Source organism: Adiantum capillus-veneris, chromosome 29 (genome assembly GCF_014529385.1).
Source record: "Adiantum capillus-veneris isolate H3 chromosome 29, ASM1452938v2, whole genome shotgun sequence".
Lineage (NCBI taxonomy): Eukaryota > Viridiplantae > Streptophyta > Polypodiopsida > Polypodiales > Pteridaceae > Adiantum > Adiantum capillus-veneris.
The window spans coordinates 10281172-10292590 of NC_140959.1; positions in this window are offsets into that span (position 1 = coordinate 10281172).

Consider the following 11419-nt stretch of genomic DNA (forward strand, 5'->3'; position numbering starts at 1 on the left):
GTAGATGGTCAAGATTTGACTTGTGTTTTCTATTGCCTCTCTGGATGAGAGCGTCATACAGACAGATTGTGGTATGCTTATAGGATAAGGTGCAATTCAGGCATAAGATATCTAAGAGCACACATTCTGGCCACAGGTTCTGCAAATTTAAGGAAAGTTCCCCAGCTCAACATGCTCTTCTTCTCTCTCTTTTTCTTATTTCTCTCAAGAATAATGAAAACTTTCTAAGAAGCTTTTCATACATGTTTTGTTTGGGAGTAAGCATGAGCCAAGGTGCTCTAACTCTCAGCTAGAAATGGCCCAAGATGCCATTCACATTAGTTTTCATCGGTTTATCGATTGAACACTAATTGTCGTAAGAGCTAGGAGCCACATAGGCTGGCTAAGAGCCATTGTCAGATCTTGGGTAAGACGCAACTCTCGCCATTCCTTGGGTGATTGTTCTTAGGATCGAACAGATTTTCCCAGTGGAGTACACATCGAACATCTTGACGTCAATGGATGAGCAAGAGTCTTGTCATTTCGAAGGATTAGGGTGTCATTTTTGCACTATATGTTTCTAGTGCGGCGCTCAAGTTGAGTTTTTGATACTCTTGCACTTACATCAGCTGAGCTATACCATGGAGTCTAGAGGCAACAAACAGTTGAGACAGCATAACTATTGATACGAGCTAGGCATCTCACTTGTGTGGATTTCTTGCTCTCTCTATAGCACTACGAGTGTCTATGGCATCACAGTTTTGGGGTACGACCCAACGGGTGCTTACTAAATCACCCCATACGCATTGAGGATCACAATTTGATCTTTTATACTTTCAAGGAAAGAATTTAGCAATCTACCACGCGATAGAGGGAAAATTCAACTTTTTAAGTTGATTTTCATCATTCTGTACACGGTTAACTAAGTTGGTTATCGTTACCTGCTAGTTGCGCAGTTCTACAAAGGGTCCTACCAAGGCGTTTGACTACGTAGCTTCTACCCAATGGGTTTGGATTGTGAAGGCAACACCCAGGGTTTCTAGTGCAATGTTGCTTGTTTTTTTCACAGGTAGACGACGTGTTCCTCTGTATTTAAATACGGGTAAGTGAACATTCAGTTCAATCTCTAGGTACGCATCTATTGATTTGGTGTTATTCCATTTTTTAGTATGCATTGCTTGGATTTTTGCAAGTCGTTTAAATATGCTTGAATATTTCAGGGCCATGCCAAGGGCATGTCAAAACAAGTATTTTGGGCCGTAGTGTCCAATGTACATTATGTTGTTATGAATCCACTTGTAGGATTCGATTTGGCACATGTTGTCACATGGGATACAACATGGTATGGGGACTCAAGGAGTTTAGTTTAGCCAGTGTGGAGCAATGAATGAGGGTCCCTTGTCGCAGAGTGTTTAGAGTTACCTCCACACACACGTACATCTTGTACTTGACGGATGTTATTTTTTACACATCCTCACATGAGACATATTCCACATGGGGAGAATATGAGTCTTTGGACTGACACTGGCGCCATTATTTCAATTATGTGTCACGACAAAGTCCAACTAGGTGCTGGTCAAATCTGTTTTCTAGACCATTTTCAACACGGCGTATCAGGAGTAATTTCAGTGGCCAGAAATTGTCGGATACTTAGAATGACTTGTTCACGTACAAGTACTCCTAAACAACATTATAGATGGCTGTTTAATACATATAGCAAGGCTCTAAGTTGTTAATGAAAAATTTTCATGGTTTGTACCTAGAAGTGATCAATGTTTCACCTTCTATTATGGTTCAGATGTTTCAGTAAAGCCGACACATGATTGCAATTGAAAGTATTTAGTTTCAAACCTATTTACATTCCTTTTTAATGTGTGCTACGTGCATCACATTTTCCATAAGTATTGGCAAGGATCACCATGGATATACAGGTTCATATCTTGTTTTTGCTAAATGCATGCACACTAGGAGTTATGGGCCCTAGTGTTTAGCAAAGGCTGATTTGGAACGGCATGCATATTCCTCAACTTGTTGATTATGAAGCCTTCTGCACTCGGTGTGCATTATCTCAATGAGTTTACTTTTCGGCCTACCAATCACCAATAGAAGTCATGGCTCGGTTTGAATGCTTGTGGATCTTCCACGTTAACCATGAAGGTTATTCAGCCTAATTGTTGATTCCTCAGCAATATGGTACGATATTGTGATCCCCGTGTACTTGCCATCTAGAACGACTGGGTGTAAATCGTGGGGGAAACACACCTCAGTACTGTCACTTATCCAAGGGGATATGCAGATTACAAAGTGTAATCTTGTGCTAAAAGGATATGCAAGTGTGTACGTTAGCACCACGCGATCCAATTAGTAAGCATTTATTGCTCTAATTGGAGTTTGCTTATAAAGTTAAAGCATGGTTGTGACTAGGTGTAGTCTCTTCATGTATAAATCAAGTTCTCAACGTTGAACACTAGTGATGGTGGGGTTGTTTACTACTAAAATTGGAAAACAAGTCAAGGACTTAAACTTGGATGATGAGTATGTTAGCAAGTTACTTTCATGGAAAGTGAAAAGAGATACTCATTAGGGTACATCTTTGTGTGATAACTCGTTTTGAATACTCATGTGTGTTCTAAATGGAGTCTACACACAATGATCGGATAGGAATCGGTAACACAAGCTGGTTTCTAATGGACAACAATGTGGAAAATCAAGATGTTACTCTTGGTTTCATTGAACCTCCTGCTAAATCGTGTTCCGGTCAACCAAACAATTGGATCCATGAAGGATGCCACTTGGGAAACCATTAGTGTTCTTAAGAAGAAGTTTTCCACTTTTGTTTTCAAGGACAAAAACTCTTCTTAAGGAGGGAGTATGTAAGGTCCTCCTCTTAGCCTTACACTTGCTGAAGTATCTAAGCCATCGACTTTCCGAATACGATCGAGTAAAGCACCCTAGCTACCCACCCACGAGATGCTTTCGGTTTTAACCATGGGAACATGGGTATAATCAATGCAATGTTATCCATGAGACGCTTTCGGTTATCACCGTGAGAATGCGGATATAACCAATGCATGGGATATTAGCTTGTATAAAAAAACAAAGAAAGAATAGGGTAAGGTGAAGAAGTAACTTGTTGAAAAAATAAAAAAATAAAAAAATCCACTAGTTGAAAGTAGCTTGTTGAAGAAGCCACTTGTAGGAAAAGTAGCTTCATGCATAAGCCACTTGTAGGAAATTAGCTTCTTGCATAAGTAGCTTGTTGGAGAATCTTTGAGAAGGAAGAAAGCATATCAAAATATGTAAAGTAACTTATCACGATAAGTTAAAGGCCTTATCAAATTAAGCTTAAAAGGAGGCCTTCCCTACTCATTAACACTTTTTCTCTTCACTTCCCTACATTTCCCTACGCTTCACTTCACTTCATTTCTCTACACATTTTGATAGTGAGACATGAAAAGCCAATGCTAATCCACCTTCACACACACACCTACACATCCCTCTCTCCTCAAGAGAAGCCATAACCATAATCCAAATTACCATTACTCTCTTCACCTTCTCTCTCTTAATCTACAAGCTTTCCATAGCTTGAATTTTCTTAATCTCTTCTATTCCCATAGCCAAATTGGTGATTGTCTGAGAAAAAATAAAGCCAACATCCATTGCAGTGAAGGAAGCATCTCTTTTTCAAACTCAAAGGGTGAACAAGTCTTAGTGCAAGGCAGAACAGGGAAAGCTCCCCTGAAAGTGGTCAAAGCCAGTCGTTTGGTTAAGGGGTTAAAGAAAGGATTGTCAATTTTGTTATAAGTCTCAATAAACCAGAGACAAAATCAGAAGAATCAGAGCCTGAATGGCTAAATGAATATCAAGATATTTTTCCAGAGGAATTGACAACTCTTCCACCACCTAGGGAATTAGTACACGAGATCGAGCTCATTTTTGGTGCCCAACCAATAGCAAGGACTCCCTACAAGATGTCACCTTCCGAATCCATAGAGCTGAAGAATCAGTTGACTCAGCTTTTGGAACAAGGTTTCATCAAACCCACTGTCTCTTCCTTGGGTGCTCCTGTACTCTTCCAAAAGAAGAAAGATGGAACGTTTAGACTTTGCATAGATTTTCGAGGCCTAAATCAGTGCACTGTCAAGAACAAGTATCCCTTGCCTCGCATAGATGAGCTGCTTGATCGACTCGATGATTCCAAATTTTTCACCTAGATTGATCTTAGGTCAGGCTTGGGATAAAAAGGGAGGATATTCCAAAAACATCTTTTAACACAAGATTTGGGCATTATGAGTTCACTGTCATGCCTTGTAAGGTCCCCGTCCTAAAAGACCGGGGAGACTTGATAGATAGCCTTCCTTAATTCTTCTTTTCCGTTGACGACACCCTACTCCGTTTCCACAAAGTAGAGATACGAGCAATAGAAGAGAGGAATTCCTCTATCCATCGTTTACGTGGTTATAAGGATCATACACCACAAGCCAGGTCGATAAATCTAAGATTCCAATGAAAGCTATTTCTTAACCTAAAGTTGAAATCCCATTGACATATTTACAATCCATAAACAACGCCTTTTTCCTCACGTTTAAGAGGCACGGCCGCCATCCATAAACCATAAATATAATAAGAGACTTAGTCTAAACTAGATAGTAATTTGGTGTCACGTAGATTTGGGTCATCTCGACTCTTGGCACAATGAGTCTTTAATTTGAGGGAGTGGAGAGTTTCTTGACTAATCGAGACCACCCATCCTTGACTGGAAACCTGAGCCAGCCCCCACTTTCCACCCCACATGCACACTTTTTTCCACACTGTTTTACATATATAAACAATGTTCCTTAATTAATTCCAAACACAGGTTCTTTTATACAGTCCTTTAACAATACCAAACAATTCAAACAATGCTAATGAAGGCAGCCCTATTATTCAGCAAAAACAACTTTTCCAATTTCTCATGATTTTGCCGCTACCCGTGGACTTTCTCTATCTAACCAACAGAGCCTTTGCAAAGGATTTATTCACTAACCGTGATTTGCGCAACCTTCCCATCTCGCTAACCGCGAGGCATCCCGCTACCCGCGAGACATAAAAGAGAGCCGATAACCTCAGCTTAATCTCCGCTAACCGCGGTATCATCTCGCTACCCGCGAGAACAAAATATATCCTTTCAACAATTCTTCTCATTAAATGATTCATCAAACACGATCTACCAATTCTTCATATCAATCAACACCCACTTATCAAACAATAACAATTTATTAAGCAATAATAATTCAACAAACCGTAACAATTTATCAAATAGTCCTTTCACTAATCTATGAAAACATATGCTTATTTCATGTGATAGAATCACGTTTCTTGGACGGTTTAAGGGGTTCCTATGCTTACCTTCCCAAGTCAAACATGAATAGCAATGCAGAATTATAAATTTGTCTTACTGGATTTGGAGCGCGTGCGGTTAACTCCTGTGCTAGAGGTTGGACGGCCTCGACTTCTTCTTCGATTGACGCTTCCGCATGAGCTACGTTTGGAGTTGACACCTTTCTTTCTACCTTCCTTGGTGGTGCAACGGCATGGGCGTCCTTAGAACTTCGCGTTACACGCTTTGGAGCCATAGCTTCGGCATAGAGAAAAGAAAAGCGCGTTGTTGGAGAGAGAGAATGTGTGTTCACAAATCCGGTGACGGTACATCGACGATTGGAGATGGAGATGGCTTGAAGATGAGAGGTTTAGGGAGAGAGGCTTCCTCCGGCGAGTCGTTGCGAGAGAGCTTCGGCTTTCGTAGATGTGTGTGTTCAAAGTGAGAGGAGAAGGGTCCTTTATATAGGCCCTAGGGGGTGCTAAAAATACTGAGAGGTTTCAAGAATAGGAGAGGAAAAAAGCTCGCGCGTCGTCGCGGCTCTAAAAAAAAAAAAAAGATTTTTTTTTGTTTTTTTGTTTTTTTGTTTTTTTTGTACGCGAATCCTATGCGTGATTCTAAAAAGCTCTATAGTTACAAGTTCCCATTCTATTTTGAAAGAGAGAAAGAAAGAAGTATCTTAATTTTGACTCACCTCTCTTTCTTTCCTAAAAATACTATCTCTAAGCTTTTTCTTCACACATAGACTAGGTTCCCACATAAACTTATTGTTCCACATAAAGAAAGATCATAAATAAATAGATTCTGAACCCGATTTTTAATCCAATTGCTCTGATAAACTCATGATGACTCACAAAATCGAGAATCTCAATTACTTTGCAAAATATCTGAAATGATTTATATGAATAATTGCTGGGTACATTACATGCCTTTTGGCCTAACTAATGGCCCTGCCACATTTAACCGTCTCATGACCGACCTCTTCAGGACAGAGTTAGATGATTTTGTTCTAGTCTTCATTGATGACATCCTTATATATTCAAAGACTAGAGAAGATCATGAACGGCATGTACGCCATGTCTTGGAGATTCTCAGAAAAGCCCAACTCTATGCCAAGCGTAGCAAATGCTCTTTCTTTGTAGAGAAGGTTTCCTTATTGGGATACATAGTTTCAAAGGATGGTCTTTCTCCCGCTAAGGTGGAAGCTGTAGTTCAGTGACCCATTCCCAAGACTGTTTCAAAAGTACGGGGATTTCTTGGCCTCACAGGATGGTGTAGAGTATTTATTAAAAACTATTCCCTCATCGCAGGCCCTCTCACTAAACTCACTAAGAAGGAGGAACCCTTTATCTGGATTTTGGCCAATGAACCTGTTCTCAAACTTCCAGATTTTCAAAAAAACCTTTGAGGTGATAGTGGATGCTTGCATACAAGGTATAGCTGGAATCCTACAGCAAGAAGGCCATCCCATAGCTTATGAATCACGACAGTTCAGGGTTCATGAGAAGAATTATCCCACCCATGACCTCGAGCTACTGGCTGTGGCTCATGCCCTCAAAAAGTGGAGACACTATCTTCTAGGTCAGATGTTTGAACTTGTTACTGACCAAAAGAGTCTCAAGTGGATTTTCACCCAGCCAGATCTGAATATGCAACAAAGGCGATGGGTTGAATTCCTACAAGAGTTCACTTTTGAGATCAAATTTAGACTAGGCAAGGAAAATCAAGCTGCCGATGCTCTAAGCCGACGAGTAGTGGCCCTTGCCATTATGCTAGTCCATTCAACTCTACCCGAAGAAGTTCAAAACGCCTTCCATACTGATGAGCAATTTGGTCCATTGATCCAAGAAATCCAAGCTCAAGTTTAGAAAAGATATCTAGAAGGCTACTCTATTCAAGATGGACTCTTATTCTTCAGGAATCGATTGTGCATACCTACATTCTTAAGGATGCAAATTCTAAAGGAAGCTCATGAAACTCCCCTTGCAGCTCACCCAGGTTATCACAAAATGTTTGACTCTCTTAAACATAATTTCTACGGCCTAAGATGAAAAGGATACCTTAGAGTATGTTAAGAAGTGTTTGGTATGCCAAAAGGTGAAGGCTGAAAGAGTTAAGATTCCTGGAAAGCTACAACCATTGGACATACCTACAATGAAGTGAGAGTGCATCAATATGGATTTTGTAACAAGGTTACCCAAGACTGTTGGAAATTTTGATTCAATTTTTGTGGTGGTGGATAAACTCACCAAAGTAGCTCACCTTGTCCAAGTCAAAACCACTGCCTCTGTAGCAGATATTGCTCAAATTTTTGTAAAAGAAATCATTAGATTACATGGAATACTTGCTAGGATAATCAGTGATCGTGATGCCAAGTTTACCTCTAAGTTTTGGAAGGCCATGTTCCAATCCTTAGGCACTCAATTAAACTTAAGTTCAGCCTATCATCCAGAGACAGATGGACAAACTGAAAGAGTTAATCAAGTCATAGAAGATATGTTGAGATCATACTGCAGTCAGCAACCTCATCTTTGGATCAAGTTTTTACCCCTAGTGGAATTTGCTTATAATTCTTCCTACCATAGAAGCCTAGGAATGTCACCATTCAAATCTCTTTACGGACAAGATTGTATCATTCCACTCAGAATGGCCGACCCAAGTCTCCCAGTACCTACAGCAAAGAATACACTTGAAGAAATGGATCGTCAAAACAAAATAATAAGGGAGAACCTTAAGAGAGCAAGTGATAGGCAAAAGAGTTATGCTGATTTACATAGATCCCCCCTGGATTTTTAAGGCAGGAGATAGAGTTTTCCTTAGGATCAAGACAAAGAGAAGTTCACTCCAATTGGGAAAATACAAGAAGTTAGTATATAGATATATTTTGAGAAGGATAGGGGACCAATCTTACGAACTCGCTTTACCCCCTCACTTGCATGTGCACAATGTTTTTCATGTCAGCTTGCTAAAAAGATATGTTGCAGATCCCCTTCACATCCTAAATGACCAAGATACTATTCTTATTACCCAAGAAGAATTCCAGATGGAGCCATAACAAATTTTAGACATGAAGGAGCGGAAGCTACGACATTGAACAATTCGGGAGGCTTTAGTCCAGTGGAAGGGCTACCCCATTGAAGATGCCTCTTGGGAATATTGGGAACACCTTACTTCTCAGTTTCCTCATCTTTTTCATCAGGATTCTCCTCTTTTTTGTACTCAAACTAAACCATGTTAGCCCATGTAACTACAAAATCCAAGGTTCTCTCTTACTGAACTTTTGTAACTGATCTTTTGCTAAATAATAATGAGATTAGCGTTTTCCTTTACATCTTGTGACTTGGATCTGTGTATGGAATTACAAAATCAATAAATAGATTTAGCTAAGTTTGAAATTATCTCAAGGACTTCTATCAAATACAAGATATAAGAACTCAGAACCAATTTCATTACTCCACTAAGAAAAATCAGAGAAAGAAGGACTTAAGACAGGCACCAAGATCTTAGAACATGGTGAACTTGTTAAGGGATATAACAAAGATACATTTTCTAGAGGTCAATAAGCCCATCCATTACATGAGCACAAAACCAACTATCACAAGCAGGGCACATATTAGGCCTCTCATCAATAGGAAAGATTCGCTCTGAAATTATTGCACTAATCTCTCTAGTATGAGGTGTGAAGTTAAAGGGCCCTCTAAGTGGTAAACCAAAATGAGGGTAAAGATATATCTTTTGATGAGGAAGGAATTGAGCAAACGAAAAGACTCGTTCTAAAAAAGAAAAAACCTCGATGCATTGACCTCATCACGTAGTAATACCGAGGACCCAAACCCATAGCTTCAGTAACCATAGCCAAACGGACATTATTACGAAAGTGATCCCAACCCCAAAGGGTCACCCTTGTTATATTTTGAAATGTCCGCCATTTGGTTTGAGCTACTAAAGTTCCCAAGTGAGGAAATAGCAGGCGCCCATATCGCTCCACAAAATCTCTCCTCACGGCTTCACTTGTTTGTTGTAGATGAGGAATGGCTATAGATAAAACAAGCTCTTGCCACCGATCCATAACGTAAGATAATGAGTAAAGAGACAAACCTAAGGAATTTTGACAAGGGATGGAAAGAAAAGTGAAAGACAAAAGGAATAATACTTGAAGAAATGAAAATAAAATGCACCTTATATAGGCTATCCAGCCAAGGAAGGGTAAATTAGCGTTACCCAGAAGTTGAAAGTGTAACGCGCGAATTAAGATTTTCCAGCTTCCTTATTTATTTCGAGCTGAGGAAAACTCTTTCTTTTTGTTGGGGAGTTTGTAAGGTCCTCCTCTTAGCCTTACACTTGCTGAAGTATCTAAGCCGTCGACTTTCCGAATACGATCGAGTAGAGCACCCTAGCTACCCACGAGATGCTTTCGGTTTTAACCATGGGAACATGGGTATAATCAATGCAAAGTTATCCATGAGACGCTTTCGGTATCACCGTGGGAATGTAGCTATAACCAATGCATGGGATATCAGTTTGCATAAAAAAACAAAGAAAGAATAGGGTAAGGTGAAAAAGTAACTTGTTGAATTTTTTTTTAAAAAAAAAAATCCACTAGTTGAAAGTAGCTTGTTGAAGAAGCCACTTGTACGAAAAGTAGCTTCATGCATAAGCCACTTGTAGGAAATTAGCTTCTTGCATAAGTAGCTTGTTGGAGAAGCTTTGAGAAGGAAGAAAGCATATCAAAATATGCAAAGTAACTTATCACGATAAGTTAAAGGACTTATCAAATTAAGCTTAAAAGGAGGCCTCCCCTACTCATTAAACACTTCTTCTCTTCACTTAGTTACATTTCCCTACTCTTCACTTCACTTCATTTCTCTACACATTTTGATAGTGCAAGCTTGATAGTGAGCCATGAAAAGCCAATGCTAATCCTCCTTCACACACACACCTACACATCCCTTTCTCCTCAAGAGAAGCCATAACCATAATCCAAATTACCATTACTCTCTTCACCTTGTCTCTCTTAACCTACAAGATTTCCATAGCTTGAATTTTCTTAATCTCTTTTATTCCCATAGCCAAATTGGTGGTTTTCAAGCAAAGGGGAGCGGAAGAGATCCGTTCACGTCAATACACTTGCCGTTACTCTTCCAAAGGAGGGAGAAGACCCTACGATCTATACATTAAGGTTCCGAAACCTTAAGCCTCTTTAAGACACTTGATTAATCCTCTCCACTATAGTAAAGGTACGCCTAAATCCCTTCCTAAAGAAGAATTTGTTAATCACTCATACACTATTACATGCATATTTTACGATACACTAACAAGTCCACTCTTAGGAACTTTGCTATTTTACACTACCATGCATAGAAGGGTTTTACTCTTGCATAAGCACTCAAAGGAAGTTTTGATTAGTTGCCAATGTTTTGTGTGTATCACGCATAGATCACACCCAAGCAAAAACTCATTATAGAAAGCATATGCATTGTTCATTTCAAGTTTTGTCTACTTTCAAGTTTGTTTTGCAAATTCGAAGGGGGGAGTAAGGGGATAGCTTCACGGATGTCGTGACCATGTTTCTTGAACATAAAACTCCCATCGCTTCCATGGAGATGCCCCATGGATTGCAAATGATGAAAAGGAACCAAAAATGGGATTCATCGAAGTCAGGGATAACTTAAAACTTACGTAGAGACAAAACCTTAAACTTCCATGAGACTCGTTGTTTTCTTAAGGTCTTGTTTGAATAGAAAATTAAAAGGAATTAGGAATTAAGGGTTTATAACTCAAGGAGCTTAATCTAAAAATTTATACCAGGATTAAAAACTTTACCGAGAAGAATGACGTGGATAGCCCTATCATAACATAACGATTTGAGTGTGAACTTGTCTTCATTGTTTGGAAAAAGACCGGTACAGGTGTTTACCTGTGGGATACAATGGGGGATGGTCCTTTTCGGCTAGGGCTGATAACCATTGGTCTATGTTTGAGCTCAGGGTTCATTCATTGCCCTAGAAATGAGATTGAATGGGAGTGTGTTCCGGCCGGGTGGATGTGACTCGCAGATGCGTCTGAGAAATCGGCTTAGTC